The sequence below is a fragment of the Bos indicus genome, chromosome X (genome assembly GCF_029378745.1).
Source record: "Bos indicus isolate NIAB-ARS_2022 breed Sahiwal x Tharparkar chromosome X, NIAB-ARS_B.indTharparkar_mat_pri_1.0, whole genome shotgun sequence".
Lineage (NCBI taxonomy): Eukaryota > Metazoa > Chordata > Mammalia > Artiodactyla > Bovidae > Bos > Bos indicus.
Genome location: NC_091789.1, coordinates 3,599,372 through 3,614,852, shown reverse-complemented (window position 1 = coordinate 3,614,852; position 15,481 = coordinate 3,599,372). Strand labels below are relative to the sequence as shown.

The 15,481-nt window shown below is 41.1% G+C and overlaps 1 pseudogene; it reads right to left on the bottom strand.

Moving 5' to 3' along the window:
- Positions 1-307: 307 nt before the first annotated feature.
- On the bottom strand, positions 308-682 carry LOC139181348 (small ribosomal subunit protein eS26 pseudogene; annotated as a pseudogene).
- Positions 683-15,481: the final 14,799 nt, after the last annotated feature.

Below are 15,481 nucleotides of genomic sequence, written 5' to 3'. Positions count from 1 at the left end.
TTGCTCTGTCATGTCTGGCTCTTTTGCCACCCCGTGGACTGTAGCCCGCCAGGCTCCTTTCTCCATGGCATTTCCCAAGCAAGACTACTGGAGTGGGTTACCATTCCCTTCTCCAGGGGATCTTCCCGACCCAGGGATGGAGTCTGGGTTTCCCGCATTGCAGCCAGATTCTTTACTGTCTGAGCCACCAGGAAAGCCCCCATAGTGGTGGATAGGTTTCCCCAAATTTGAATTTTTTAAAATGTAATTTCCATTTTATTATCTTTTCAGGGAACAGTATTTCTTCAGTCTTTAAGGACTTAGCTCATTACATGGGCTTTGGTGGAAGCTATGGGGCAGCAACCACAGGTCTAAATCGTGATGGAGGTGTTGGGTCCTTCTGGACTTCCTGGATTCCCAACTGACTTACTCTGAATGGCACAACTCATGCAGTAATGTAGTTTCACATACAGCTTGGGAAGCACATGGTGTCAAAAACACTCGCTTTAGAAATGTCCCTGATGGCTGTGGCATCTACGATGTTCCAAATGACAAACTTCTTAATGGCCTTATCCCTGGGCACACATTGGGCACAGTTGGTACAGCGAATAGGTTGTATGTGGCCATGGCCCTTTTGGGCATTACCACAGTTCTTTCTTTCCTTGGTCATCTTGGAGATGAGGAGGTTAGAGCAAAAATTGGAATTTTTATTTGAAAGTTCCATTGTCTCCATTGTTATCACTGGTAGCAAACACTGTCAGTTAAGTGACAGACTCACTTCACTCATTTTCAAGGAGCTATCTGCCAAAAGCCTCAGTCTGAATAATTATAGTCTGTCTGTGGGTCTTCTTTTCAAGCAAAAATGGTGTTCCATGAAAAAAAGTGTCTAATTCAGCTCACAAAAACAAGTACTTTTCCTTCAGGCAACGATTGCACATTGATACGTAACAGATGTGCTTTATGCGTGCTCCCTATTTCATCACATGGAAAATTTTGTAACTGTACTCAATGGTTGAAATTTAATACAATTAACTTTTATACTGTTTCATCAAGGGCTTTGTTTACTGGGAGTGTGTGGGGGTGAAGAACGCAGTGAATAGTGATACAGTTGGTATTGCTGCCTTAACATGTGCTAGATCAGATCAGATCAGATCAGTCGCTCAGCCGTGTCCGACTCTTTGCGACCCCATGAATCGCAGCACGCCAGGCCTCCCTGTCCATCACCAACTCCCGGAGTTCACTCAGACTCACGTCCATCGAGTCGGTGATGCCATCCAGCCATCTCATCCTCTGTCGTCCCTTCTCCTCTTGCCCCCAATCCCTCCCAGCATCAGAGTTTTCTTCCAATGAGTCAACTCTTCGCATGAGGTGCTAAGGCACCAGCAATTTTTTTTTGATCTACCTTTGCTTTTGCACCATCAGTGCAAATGTCCATGTAGTGAAAAAGGAAAATATCCTTTTAGTCTTATTGTGAAAAGGGTTTTGACCTTCAGGATCCACATAAGGGTTTTAGGGATTCCCCAGGGGCCCACAGACCACAGTTTTTAGAAGAGCTACTGTACAGTGTTTTAGTGTAGGGATATACCACAACTTACTTATCTTTACTGTTGTTAGACATTTGTAGTGTTCTGTTTTGAGCTATTACAAATAGAAGTGATAAGAACAACGTTGCCCATATCTCTCGGGGCACGTGTGTATGCATTTGCATTGGATGTGCTAAAGGGTAGAGCTGCTGGGTCATAGGGCTGTGCATGCTCAAGTCTGGTTAATTATGCTGAATAATTTTTCAAAGTGGGATGCATTACCTCACACTTCCACCAGCAGTATCTGAGCCTTAGTGGGTCTGAATTCAGATGCATGTAATTTCAAAACCCTAAATAAAATTAATAGTTGCTTTGTCCTAAATAAAATTAATAGTTGTTGATGGCAAAAATTCAAACAGTATATAAAGTTTAAAGTGAAAAGTACTATAGGACTTCCCTGGTGGTCCAGTGGTTAAGACTCCACCTCTCAATGTGAGGGGCATAGGTTCGATCCCTGGTTGGAAAACTAAGATCCCACATGCTACGGGGCCAAAAAAAAAAAAGAAAAAGAAATGTACCAACAGAAATAGTAACACTACTATATAAACAAAGATATATGTATAAGGATGTTAGCAGTAGCTCAGTTTGCAGTGGCAAAAAAAAGGAAATAGAATCAATTCCAATCAGTCGTTAATAGCATAGAAATCTGGTGCATCTACATCACTGAGTATTGTCCATTAACAATGAAGAATTAGGTCTATAGCAACAGATTTAGAGAGATTCTTCAAAGTATTGTTAAGTGGAAAAGACAGGATGCTGGGAAGTATATGTAATATGATCTTATTTTAAAAAAACACTTGAAGGGGAGAATAGCACAAATTTCCAGTTCAAATCATTTCTCTTTGCTTACAGTCCACCAGTTGCTTTGTCACGCCACATTTTACATTGTTTTATATGTGGGTCATGACTTTTGGAGGAAGCGTGTTTTTCTTAGAGTTTCTAATTGTCTTTTTTGTTGTTGTTGTTGGCAAAAGGTTTTTGTGTTTTTATCATGATATTACTCGTTTCTTCCAACTGTTTGGATGGACAACTTGTTAAATGCTCTGACATCTACTGACTCTTTCCAGGCCTCCCCTCTTCACAGTTGCCATCTTAGAATTTTTTCCATTGTGTTCCTGGCTTAGAATTTCTTCTCCTTAGATCCCAGGTCTTCTTTCTTAGATTTGTTTTTTTGATTGCTGGAGTACATCCTCAAGTAATTAATTTTTTCAGAGGAGGTAACTGGGAGTTAAAACTTCTGACTTACTTCATGTCTGCTGCTGCTGCTGCTAAGTCACTTCAGTCGTGTCCGACACTGTGTGACCCTATGGACAGCAGCCCACCAGGCTCCTCTGTCCACAGGATTCTCTAGGCAAGAATACTAGAGTGGGTTGCCATTTCTTTCATACTTCATGTCTAAAAATGTCTATTTTGTTCTTATATTTAACTAATATAGAATTCTACATTCAAAGTCATTTTCTCTAACTTTACAAATATTTTTGTGTTTGTTGTTGTTGTTTTAGCATTTAAGTGCTGCTAATGAGGATTGTCATTTCTTTGTAGACTTCTTTTCTCACCAGAAGTTTTAAGGCTCACCCCTTTATTCTTGATATCTTAAAATTTCACAAGCTGTGCTTATACACAAGTCTTTTGTCTTTCATTCTACTTACAACTTAGTGGTCTTTTCAAACTGAAGTTTTCAGTTAGAATTTTTCTTCTTTTTTAAAACATTACTTCCTCCCCTCAACTGTTTTTCTTTCTTTCTGAAATTCTATTTAAATGGAGGTTGACCCTCCTGAATTTATATTTTATATTTTATTTTAAAAATATTTTTGATGTGGACCATTTTTAAACTCTTTATTAAATTGTTACAATATTGCTTCTGTTTTATGTTTTGTTTTTTTTTTCTGGCCATGAGGTATGTGGGATCTTAGCTCTTTGACCAGGGATCAAACCTGCATCCCCTGTACTGGAAAGTGACGTCCATTAGATTGACAGGCAAGTCCCTGGATTTATACTTCATAGATTTAAAAATCTTTCTTCCAATTTCTTGTGGTCAAGGCTGGACCCAGACACACTAGTATGCAAGATATACTTAGGAAAGAAAGGCTGGAGGTGTGATTGTAATCACAGGGAGCCCAAGCCTGAGGTGCACATGGAGACCTATACCAGCAACATTGTCACTGCAGTCTCTTCTATACATATAGCATTTAGTGTAACTAAAACTTGGTGACAAGAGGTTTTTGTTTATAGAAGTACATGAGCCAATGAGTGAAAAAGGGATTACAGAGTATCGCCATTTGACAATCCCTAATGAAATAAGGAATGGCACCCCACTCCAGTACTCTTGCCTGGGAAATCCCGTGGATGGAGGAGCCTGGTGGGCTGAAGTCCATGGGGTCGCTAAGAGTTGGACACGACTGAGCGGCTTCACTTTCACTTTTCACTTTCATGCATTGGAGAAGGCAATGGCAACCCACTCCAGTGTTCTTGCCTGGAGAATCCCAGGGACGTGAGAGCCTGGTGGGCTGCCGTCTATGGGGTCGCACAGAGTCAGACACGACTGATGCGACTTAGAAGCAGCAGCAGCAGAAATGAAATAAGGAAGGAAATAAACCCTGAATATTCATTCAATGGACTGAAACTGAAACTCTAATACTTTGGCCACTTGATGCAAACAGCCAACTCATTGGAAAAGACCCTGATCTGGGAAAGATTGAGGGCAGGAGAAGAGGGCATCAGAGGATGAGACGACTGGATGGCATTACCAACACAATGGACATGAACATGGACAAACTCTGGGAGCTGGTGAGGACAGGAAAGCCTGGCATGCTGCAGTCCATGGGGTCGCGAAGTGTTGGACATGATTTGGTGACTGAACAACGGGAACAACAATGAAATAATGGATCTAGACAATGCTCATTAATGGCTGTTACCATCACAAGAAGAGAGATAACCAGATATTACATACTTTTGATGAAAACACACAGCACCACCTATGAAGCTCTCTTGCCAAAAAATTAATCATCAATGAATCTCTACATCTAACTACCAGTTTTCTTGAAAGATACTACTGGGATATAATCACCAAAATCCATAGATAGTGGAAAACTCTCCAGTCGAAACCAGCCAACATCTGCAAGAAAAAGTTCCAGTAGAAAAAAATAATTGGTGGAGGAACCTATAGATTAAAAGAGACTTAAAAGATACACCAACTATTTGCACTATGTGGTCTTCTCTAAATGTTGATAGGAACAAAAAATATCTGTAAAAATTCATGAACCTATCAAGGATATTTGAATACTGATTGAATCTTTGATGAATATTTGTTAATATTTAGGTGTGATAAAATGTTGTGACTATGCTTTTAAAAAGAGTCATTTTAGAGAACTATACTGGAATAATGATGTCTATTGTTTGCTTTAATATCCAGAGGAGGAGAAGTAAATGTGGGTATAGATGCAATGAGATTAGCCTTGAATTGATAGTCACTCAAGCTAGGGGCACAGCAGGGTCTTGAGATTATCACTCCACTTTTGTATATGCCTGAAGTTTTTCATAATAAAAAGTTGAAGGTAAAAAAATCTAAAGTTCCTGCATAGTCAGGAAAACCTGAATTTGAATTCTTCTGTAATTCTGTGACCTGGACTACATTTTTAACCTCTCTGTGGCTTTGTTTCCTCATTTATAGTAATGGTCCCCATGTTACAGAGTGGTGGTGAGGATTTCATGGGGTTATGTCTATAAATCCCTTCCAACACTCTCTGACCTAGAGTCCACTCAATAAAGGGTAGTTCTTGTTACTGTGATTTACTTATTTATTTTGATGGTCTTATCTAGAGGGGATGATCTGTGGCTGGTCCTAGGTGGATACTGCCAGGCATGCGTGCGTGCTCAGTTTCTCAGTCATGTTGGATTCTTTGGGACCTCCATCGACTGTAGCCCACCAGGCTCCTCTGTCCATGGGCTTCTCCACCTAAGAATACTGGAGTGAGTTGTCAATGCCCTCTGGAAGGGGTTCTTCCAGACCCAAGAATCAAACCCCCTTCTCTTGTGGCTCCTACTTTGCATGTAGACTCTTTACCCCTGAGCCACCGGGGAAGCCCCAGCCTGTAGCTTGCCCTGATTGGCTGAAAGCTAACCTGTACTTTCTCATGATTGGCTGACTCCTAGGCTGTAGTATGCCTTGATTGGCGAGCTCCTAGACTATGGTTTGTCTTGATTGACTGACTGCTAGCCTGTAGTTTGCCCTGTTTGGCTCACTCCTTGCCTCTACGTTGCCTTGATTGGCTGACTCCTAGCCTGTAGATTAATTGAGGAATGTAGGGAAAATGACTAGGCCAGTCAGATAGGACCCAAATCAAAGCCCCTTATATTGGCAGTTAAGATAGATTCAGGGGATTAGATCTGGTAGACTGAGTGCCTGAAAAATCTATGGACAGAGATACCTAACACTGTGTAGGAGGCAGTAACCAAAACCATCCTAAAGAAAAAGAAACACAAGAAAGCAAAATCGTTGACTGAGGAGGCTTTACAAATAGCTGAGGAAAGAAGATAAGCAAAAAGCAAGAGAGAAAGGGAAAGCTATACCTAACTGAATGCAGAGTTCCAGAGATTAGCAAGGAGAGATAAGAAGCCATTAAATGAACAATGGAAAGAAGTAGAGGAAAACAGTAGATTGGGAAAGACTAGAGATCTCTTTAAGAAAATTGGAAATATCAAGGAAATGTTTCATGCCGGATGGGCATAATAAAAAACAGAAAAGGTAAGGGCCAAACAGAAGCAGAAGAGATTAAGAAGAGGTGGCAAGGATACACAGAAGAATTATAAAAAAATGTCTTAATGACCGGGATAACCACAATGGCCTTGTCACTCACCTAGTCAAGTGGGCCTTAGGAAGCATTACTACAAAGAATGGAGTGGAGGTGATGAAATTCCAGCAGAGCTATTTCAGTTCCTAAAAGATGATGCTGTGAAAGTGATGCACTCACTACGTCAGCAAATTTGGAAAAAATCAGTAGCCTCAGACTGGAAAAGATCAGTTTTCATTCCAGTCACAAAGGAGGCCAATGCCAAGGAATGTTCAAAGTGAGTAAGTGTTAGTCACTCAGTCATGCCCGACTCTTTGCGACCCCATGGACTGCAGCCCACCAGGCGCCTCTGTCCATGAGATTTTCCAGGCAAGGATACTGGAGTGGGTTGCCATTTCCTTCTCCAAGCCATCTTCCCAAGATAGCAGACAATTGTGCTCATTTCACATGCTAGCAAGGTTATGCTCAAAATCCTTCAACCTAGGCTTTAGCAGTACATGAACGGAGAACTTCCAGGTGTACAAGCTGGGTTCAAAGAGACAGAGGAACTAGAGATCAAATTGCCAACATTCATTGGACCATGGAGAAAGCAAGGGAGTTCCAGAAAAACATCTGCTTCTGCTTTATTGACTACACTAAAGCTTTGAATGTGTGGATCACAGTAAACTGTGGAAAATTCTTAAAGTGATGGGAATACCAGACGACCTTACCTGTCTCCCGAGAAATCTGTATGTGGGTCAAGAATCAAAAGTTAGAACATCACATGAAACAACTGACTGGTTCAAAATTGGGAAAGGACTATGACAAGGCTGTATACTGTCATCCTGCTATTTAACTTCTATGCAGAGTACATCATGTGAAATGCCAGGCTGGATGAATCACAAGCTGAAATCAAAATTGCCAGGAGAAATATCAACAACCTCAGGTATGCAGATGTTACCACTCTAATGGAAGAAAGTGAAAAGGAACTAAAGAGCCTCTTGATGAGGGTAGAAGAGGAGAGTGAAAAAGCTGGCTTGAAACTCAACATTAGAAAAACTAAAATTATGTCATCTGGTCCCACCACTTCATGGCAAATATAAGGGGAAAAGTGGAGAAGTAGTGACAGATTTTATTTTCTTGGGATCCAAAATCACTGTGGATGGTGACTGCAGCCATGAAATTAAAAGACATTTGCTCCTTGGAAGAAACACTATGAGTAACCTAGACAGCATATTAAAAATGAGAGACATCACTTTACTGTCAAAGGTCCCTATAGTCAAAGCTATGTTTTTTCCAGTAATCATGTATGGATGTGAGAGTTGCACCATAAAGAAGGCTGAGCACTGAAGAATTGATGCTTTTGAACTGTGGTGCTGGTGAAGACATTTAGAGTCCCTTGGACTCCTTGCAAGGAGATCGAACCTGTGAGTCCTAAAGGAAATCAACCCTGAATAGGCATTGGAAGGACTGATGCTGAAGCTGAAGCCTCAGTACTTTGGCCACCAGATGGGAAGAGCTGACTCATTGGAAAAGACTCTGATTCTGGGAAAGATTGTAAGCAAAAGTAGAAGGGGGTGACAGTGGATGAGATAGCTTCACCAACTCTGTGGACATAAGTTTGAGCAAACTCCGGGAGATGGTGAAGGACAGGGAAGCCTGGTGTGCTGCAGTCCGTGGGGTTGCAAAGAGTTGGATAGAACTTAGTGACTGAACAACAACAAACAAGTAAAGAACCACTACTTGTCTTGCCCAACACTTGGAAAAGGGAGGTGTTACCACTTACTTAAAACTGGCAGCCTTCTGTCAAACCTAATCTTTCTTGTTCTCTCATAGTCCTGGTCTCTACTGGCTGATCTGTTAAATTCCCATCGCATATTAATAATTGATAATTGTTTAATGTCATGATTTCCAGAAATATTTGCATTTTAACAAGAATTTCCAATAGAATGCCACCAACCCAGCATCATTATTTCTGATGGAATTATGAGCCATGTGACACTGCAGGTTAAAAAAAAAAGTATTTGAGGACTAGAGATCATTCCTCTGTACTCCACATATTACACCATTTTTTGAATTCAGTTCAGTTCAGTCGCTCAGTCGTGTCCAACTCTTTGCAACCCCATGAATCACAGCACACCAGGTCTCCCTGTCCATCACCATCTCCTGGAGTTCACTCAAACTCACATCCATAGAGTCGATGATGCCATCCAGCCATCTCATCCTCTGTCGTCCCCTTCTCCTCCTGCCCCCAATCCCTCCCAACATCAGAGTCTTTTCCGATGAGTCAACTCTTCACATGAGGTGACCAAAATACTGGAGTTTCAGCTTCAGCATCATTCCTTCCAAAGAACATCCAGGGCTGATCTCCTTCAGAATGGACTGGCTGGATCTCCTTGCAGTCCAAGGGACTCTCAAGAGTCTTCTTCAACACCACAGTTCAAAAGCATCAATTCTTCGGTGCTCAGCCTTCTTCACAGTCCAACTCTCGCATCCATACATGACTACTGGAAAAACCATGTCCAAGCAATGGAAATCTGGGGGAACATGGGCTACAGTGGCTGATTAGTCTAGTTTCCTGGGACTGATGGGGTTCCTGGGACATAGAATTTCCTGAGAAAGTTCTGGTTAAAGCAGAATCAGTTGGTCACCCCAAATGTCAAACGTATTAATAGGACCCACGTGTAATAGGGCAACTTGAGACTGTTGTATCCAGTGGAGATTTTGCTTGATCCCTCAGCCTGAAGACATCTCTGTAACAGTTTTGTGGGCAGGGCTTGCAGGGGAACAGAGTTAAGGCCGGCAATCAGGACTGTAGTGAGAGAAATGCTGACATTTCATGTATGACGTCTTGTCTTCTGAAATGAAAACTCCTTAGGAAGAAGAGCAGAGTTTTTACTCTTCTTCATTTTTCACAACACCTAACAGGATGCTAAAAAGTAGTCATTTATACAATAACCAAATTTTGCAAAGGTACCCCTGGACACCTCTTCATTCACATCCACACAATACTTGTTGGGAGACTGAATACAGAGTTTACATCTTCCTTTCCAAATTCAGGGATGGCTTGGACATGACAGAGTGATGGGCATCAGATTTACCTTCTGGCTGTGAACATATGTAAGTAAACAAAATATATGGAACAATTATTTTCAGGCATCAGATGAGTGAGAACTGCTAGAACTAAGCTCAACACTCTTTAAAGGATGATAACAAATTCTAGAAAGATCAGATACTGTCAATTCTCATTATTCATGGATTCCATATTTACAAATTCACCTACTGGCTGAAATTTATCTGTAACCCCCCAAATCAATGCTCTTGTGGCACTTTTGAAGTCATTCAGAGACATGCACAGAGTGGCAAAATTTTGAATTCCCAAAGTGCACATTCCCAGCTGAGGTCAAGCAAAGCAATGCCTTCTTGTTTCAGCTCTCATGTTGTTAAAAAAAAAAAAAAGTGTCGTTTCTGTGGTCTGTTTACTGCCACGTTTTTATTGGTGATTTTGCTATTTAAAATGACCCTCAAGGCTGTGCTGAAGTGCTGACTAGTGTTCCCAAGTGCAAGAAGGCTTGACGTGCCTTACAGAGAAAGTACATGTGTCGGTATATTAAGTAAGTTATCTTTAAATGGAAACACATAAAACAGGGTTACTTATTGATCCATTGATGACCATGTTTTGACCAGACGCTAGCAGAACCCTAACCTTGTATTTGCCCTAGAGGCACTGGTTCAGGCTTCATTAACTCAGTGTGCATGGTGACTCTATAGAACATAACTACAGAACTTTCAGTAATGAGAACCAATTGTAATTCATCCCCAGCAGACTTGTTCCATAAGAATTATTAAAGGAAATTCTTCAGACTTAAGGGAAATTATACCAGCTGGAAATTCAGAGCTATGTGAAGGAATGAAAAGCACTGGACATGTTAATGTCTGGGTAAACATAAAAGACTCATTTTTCATTTCTTAATGTACTGAAAAGACAATTGAGTATTTTAAACAAAAAGAATTACAGTGTCTTGTGGAATTTGTAATCTATTTAGAAGTAGAAAACAAGATTACAATGGGAAGGAAAGGAGTAAAGGGAAGTGTGCTGTTAAAAGGCTGTTACATTTTATGTGAACTGGTACAGTATTAATTCAAAGTACACTGTGATAAGTTATGGATTCCTACTGTGGTGTTCAGATCAACTACTAAAACATAAAATAAGACATATGGCTAAAAAGCCAAAATAGGATACTAAAAATACTCAGGAAATGTTAAGGAAGGGAGAAAAGGAGGGGGAAAAAAGAAAGAATAGGACAAATATGAAGAAATCCCAAGATGGGAGATTTAGAAACAACCATATCAATAATTACAGGGACTGTGGTAAACACTCCAAATGAAAGCTAGATGCTGTCAGCCTGGCAATACAGAAATAGGTAGTCTTCCCTATAGGAAAGGGAAACCCAGTCTAATAGTTTAAATACTAAAGTAAAAGTAGAAACACAGGGAATTCCCTTGAGGTCCAGTGGTTAGGACACAGCACTTCCACTGCAGGGAGCCCCAAAGATCCTGAAAACTGCATGGTGCTGCCAAAAAAAAAAAAAAAAGTAAAAGGACAAGGAAAAATATATACTACACAAACACGAAGCTGAAGAAATCTAGTGATTATATTAACATCAGAGAAAACAGACTTTAAGATAAGGAGTATTACTGGAGATAGGGAAGGATATTTCATAATGATGAAAGGCTCAATCCATAAGAAGTCATCATTCTGAATATGTGTGTAGCCCTAATAACAGAGCTGTGAAATATGTGAGGCAAAACCTGGTAGAATTTAAAGGAGAAATAAACAAATCCACAATTATAGTTGAAGCCTTTAGCACTCCTCTCTCAGTCATCAATAGAAAAAGTAGATGGTCATTAAGATACCATCAAACAACTTGTCCTAATTAACATTCACAGCTCTCTCTCTCCAACAACAGCAGAAGACACAGTCTTTTCAAGTGGATGAGGGATATTCAGCATGAGAAACCATGCTGGACCATAATGAAAGTATCAATAAATTTATAAAGATGAATACAGTACAGAGCATGTTTACTGACCACAGTAGAAAAAGAATTACAGTAGAAATCAGTAATTGGAAAGATAACTGGGAAATTCCCTGAATGTTTGGAAATTAAACAAATGTAAGGACTTCCTTGACAGTCCAGTGGTTAAGACTTCACCTTCCAATGCATCGGGCGTAGGTTTGATCCCTGATCAGGGAGCTAAGATCCCACATGCTGCGGGGCCAAAAAACCAAAACATAAAACAGAAACAATATTGAATAAATTCAATAAAGACTTTATAAAAGGTCCACATTAAAAAAAATCTTAAAAAATTCAGTGATATTTGGGCACTTCTGGCTGAATTGACTGGAGGCCAGTCACTGGTAAAGTATACAATACCCCTTCTTTCTCACCCAAACACCTAACAGTGTCTTTATATCCATCTATATATGAATATATATATGAATTTGTGGAGTCTTTTGCTCTGTGAAGTGAAGTGAAAGTTTCTCAGTCGTGTCCAACTCTTTGTGACCCCATGGACTATACAGTCTATAGAATTCTCCAGGCCAGAATATTGGAGTGCATAGCCTTTCCCTTCTCCAGGGGATCTTCCCAATCCAGGGATCAAACCTAGGTCTGCCACATTGCAGGCAGATTCTTTGCCACCTGAGCCACAAGGGAAGACCTTTTGCTCTGTAAACATGAGAAAAGATAAGTTGTTGGTGGTGAAGAGGGCTAGACAAAGGCAAGAGGAGTTCTGAGGGGATAAAATGGCATGGATTCCTTTTCTAGACCTTTCACTTCAGTGCTTAAGCAAATGAGAACCGTGAGTTTCTGGACTTGCCTGAGGGAGACTTTGAGAGACTGAAAGAAAGCAGGGCTTTCTTTCCTCTTTGAGGCCCAGGAGCAGAGAATGGCACAGAATTGGGGAGGATACCCATCTAATCCAGAACCACTTGGGCACCCCAAGGCTTGCAAGCTCTGGGAGGAGCTACAGTAAGCCCTGGTAGCATGGATATTGGTATCTCATCATGGATGCCAAGCTGTCAGATTGCTCTAAATAGCCTTGCAAGCAGGGGGCATGAGAATTGGAAGCTGGAACAGTATAGGAACAAGCAAAGAAACCAAGGTGTGACTCCCAGAAACAAATGGGCTGGGGTGGGACACTTGAAAGCGGTGTGTGGTCTCCCAGGTCTGTGCTTACCTAAGAAAGCATGTATCACTCACTGGTAGCCAAACATGGAATAGTCTGCTTTTCTGGAATAAGTAACAAGATCCTTCAGGAGCCAATATTAGGGCCAATCTTGGAAATCTAGGTTTGTTTCAGGGTCTGTGCAGAGAGAGAGGTATGTAGCCACTCCTGAGTGCTCTGTACCCTGGACTGCAACAGATTTCTCTGTGCAGAGAATCACTGCACTTTGTAGATTCTTGATGAAGAAAAGTCCCTTATCTTCAGTTCTTAGAAGGTTAAATTTGGGAAGGAGCCCCACAAGGTCACTGATAAGTGCAGGAGGCTGGTATAGACCTGTATAAATTGTTCAGAAGACTCAACACTGGATGTAGACCTGGGGCTTTTAAAGACTGGCAAGATCATCATAAAGAGCATTTCACAGTAAGGTTAAGGGCAGGAAGACAGTCAAGAAAATGATACAGGGAGTTCCCTAGTGGTCCAGTGGCTAAGACTCCGCAATCCCAATACAGGAAGCCGGGGTTCAATCCCTGGTCAGGGAACGAGATCCCACATGCCACAGCTAAGTGTTCACATGCCACGACTAAGACTTGTCTCAGCCAAATCAATCAATCAATATTTTTTAGTGAATGTGCACTTCAGATATTCACAATATATTTTCTCTATTTTTATTGAAAATTTATCAGTGTCATAAGTCTCTAACACACACATATATAAAACTCTGAGTCAGTGATCTAGAAAATGCCTTTTATAAAAAAAGAATCATAATTTTGAAAATTGTGAGTATATTATCTGCGTGAATAAAAGCTCTTAGCTCTCAAAAAAAATAAAACAAATTTAAAAAAAGAAAAGGATACAATTGAAAGTGACACAGTGATGGATGATAAAGACAGAGCAGAGCTCCTCTATGTTCACTTTGTACCTATCTTTTCTATCAAGGAAAATTTTTCATACTGAAAAGTCTAACCCGGGGCTTTTCAAACTTTAACATGCATGTGCATCACTTCAAGATTTTGTTAAAATGGAGATTCTGATTCAGTGGGTCTGGGTGGGGCCCAAGATCCTGTGCTTCTGACAAGCTCCCAGGTGATGCTGATGAAACTGGACTTCCAACCCCACTTTGTTGTTTTTTTTTTATTATTAATATTTACCAATTTCTTTTTAAATTTTTTAAATTAACCTTTTTTTGTTGTGTTGGGGTATAGTTGATGAACAATGCTGTGATAGTTTCAGGTGATCAGTGAAGGGACTCAGCCATACATAGACATGTAGCCATTCTCCCCCTAATTCCCCTCCCATCCAGGTTGCCACGTAACATTAAGCAAAATTCCATGTGCTAGAGAGTAGGCCCTTGTTGGTTACCTATTTTAAATATAGCAGTGTGTACATGTCCATCCCAAACTCCATAGCTATCCCTTCCCCCAACCCCACTTTGAATAGAAAGAATCTAGACCAAACATTGGTAAAGGAAGAGAAGTCCAGGATGGGTAAAATGGTTATCAAAAGCGAATCTCATTGCATTAAGCAAGGTCAACTTTCCAGTCAGGGCAAATTACATCTCTCCGAGTATTTGGAGTGCTTGCAAATCACACCCCTAAACCACTCTTGAAGATGGAAAGATTGAAGGCAGGAGGAGAAGAGGATGACAGAGGATGAACTAGTTGGATGGCATCATCAACTTGGTGAACATGAGTTTGAACAAGCTCTGGGAATTGGTGATGGACAGGGAAGCTTGGTGTGCTGTGGTCCATGGGGTCGCAAGGAGTTGGACACAAATGAGCTACTGAACCAAACTGAAACCACTCTCGTGGATACTTTTATTTACTAGGAGAGGTGCTGGAGGCCTGAAGGCAGGCAAATGTGATCATAGGTTTCAAAAAAGGAAAAAAGAGAGGAAGCGTAATGGACAGATCAGTAAGCTTGATGTTGATTCCAGGAGGTAATCTAAAATGATGTATTTTAAAAGGATGATTTGTTTTCACTGAATGGACCCAGTTTCATGGTCTTTGGTGGTTTTAGCAGAATGGTACCTCTGGGCAGCAAGTGAAATATAGAAAAGCACTGGCTGAGGACTTTCCAGACATTTGTGCGAAGCAGCATAATAATGACCAGCTGTGAAGGCAATGAGGGGGATTAGTAACTGGTTCATCACTGCTGCCTGGAGGGCCCTGATTAATGATTAATAGTCCCTGAAGGATAGCCTCCAGGCCTGTGATAAAAGCTTCATCCTACACCTGGTCTGTAATTTTATCACACACTAACTTAGATCATGGGGAAATAGATGGGGAAACAGTGGAAACAGTGTCAGACTTTATTTTTTGGAGCTCCAAAATCACTGCAGATGGTGACTGCAGCCATGAAATTAAAAGACGCTTGCTTCTTGGAAGGAAAGTTATGACCAACCTAGATAGCATACTGAAAAGCAGAGACATTACTTTACCAACAAAGGTCCGTCTACTCAAGGCTATGGTTTTTCCAGTGGTCATGTATGAGTGGGAGAGTTGGACTGTGAAGAAGGCTGAGCACCAAAGAATTGATGCTTTTGAACTGTGGTGTTGGAGAAGACTCTTGAGAGTCCCATGGACTGCAAGGAATCCAACCAGTCCATTCTAAAGGAGATCAGCCCTGGTATTTCTTTGGAAGGAATGATGCTAAAGCTGAAACTCCAGTACTTTGGCCACCTCATGTGAAGAGTTGACTCATTGGAAAAGACTCTGATGCTGGGAGGGATTGGGGGCAGGAGGAGAAGGGGACGACAGAGGATGAGATGGCTGGATGGAATCACGGACTTGATGGACATGAGTTTGAGTGAATTCTGGGAGTTGGTGATGGACAGGGAGGCCTGGCGTGCTGTGACTCATGGGGTTGCAAAGAGTCGGACACGACTGAGCGACTGAACTGAACTGAAATGACTTAGATCACTGG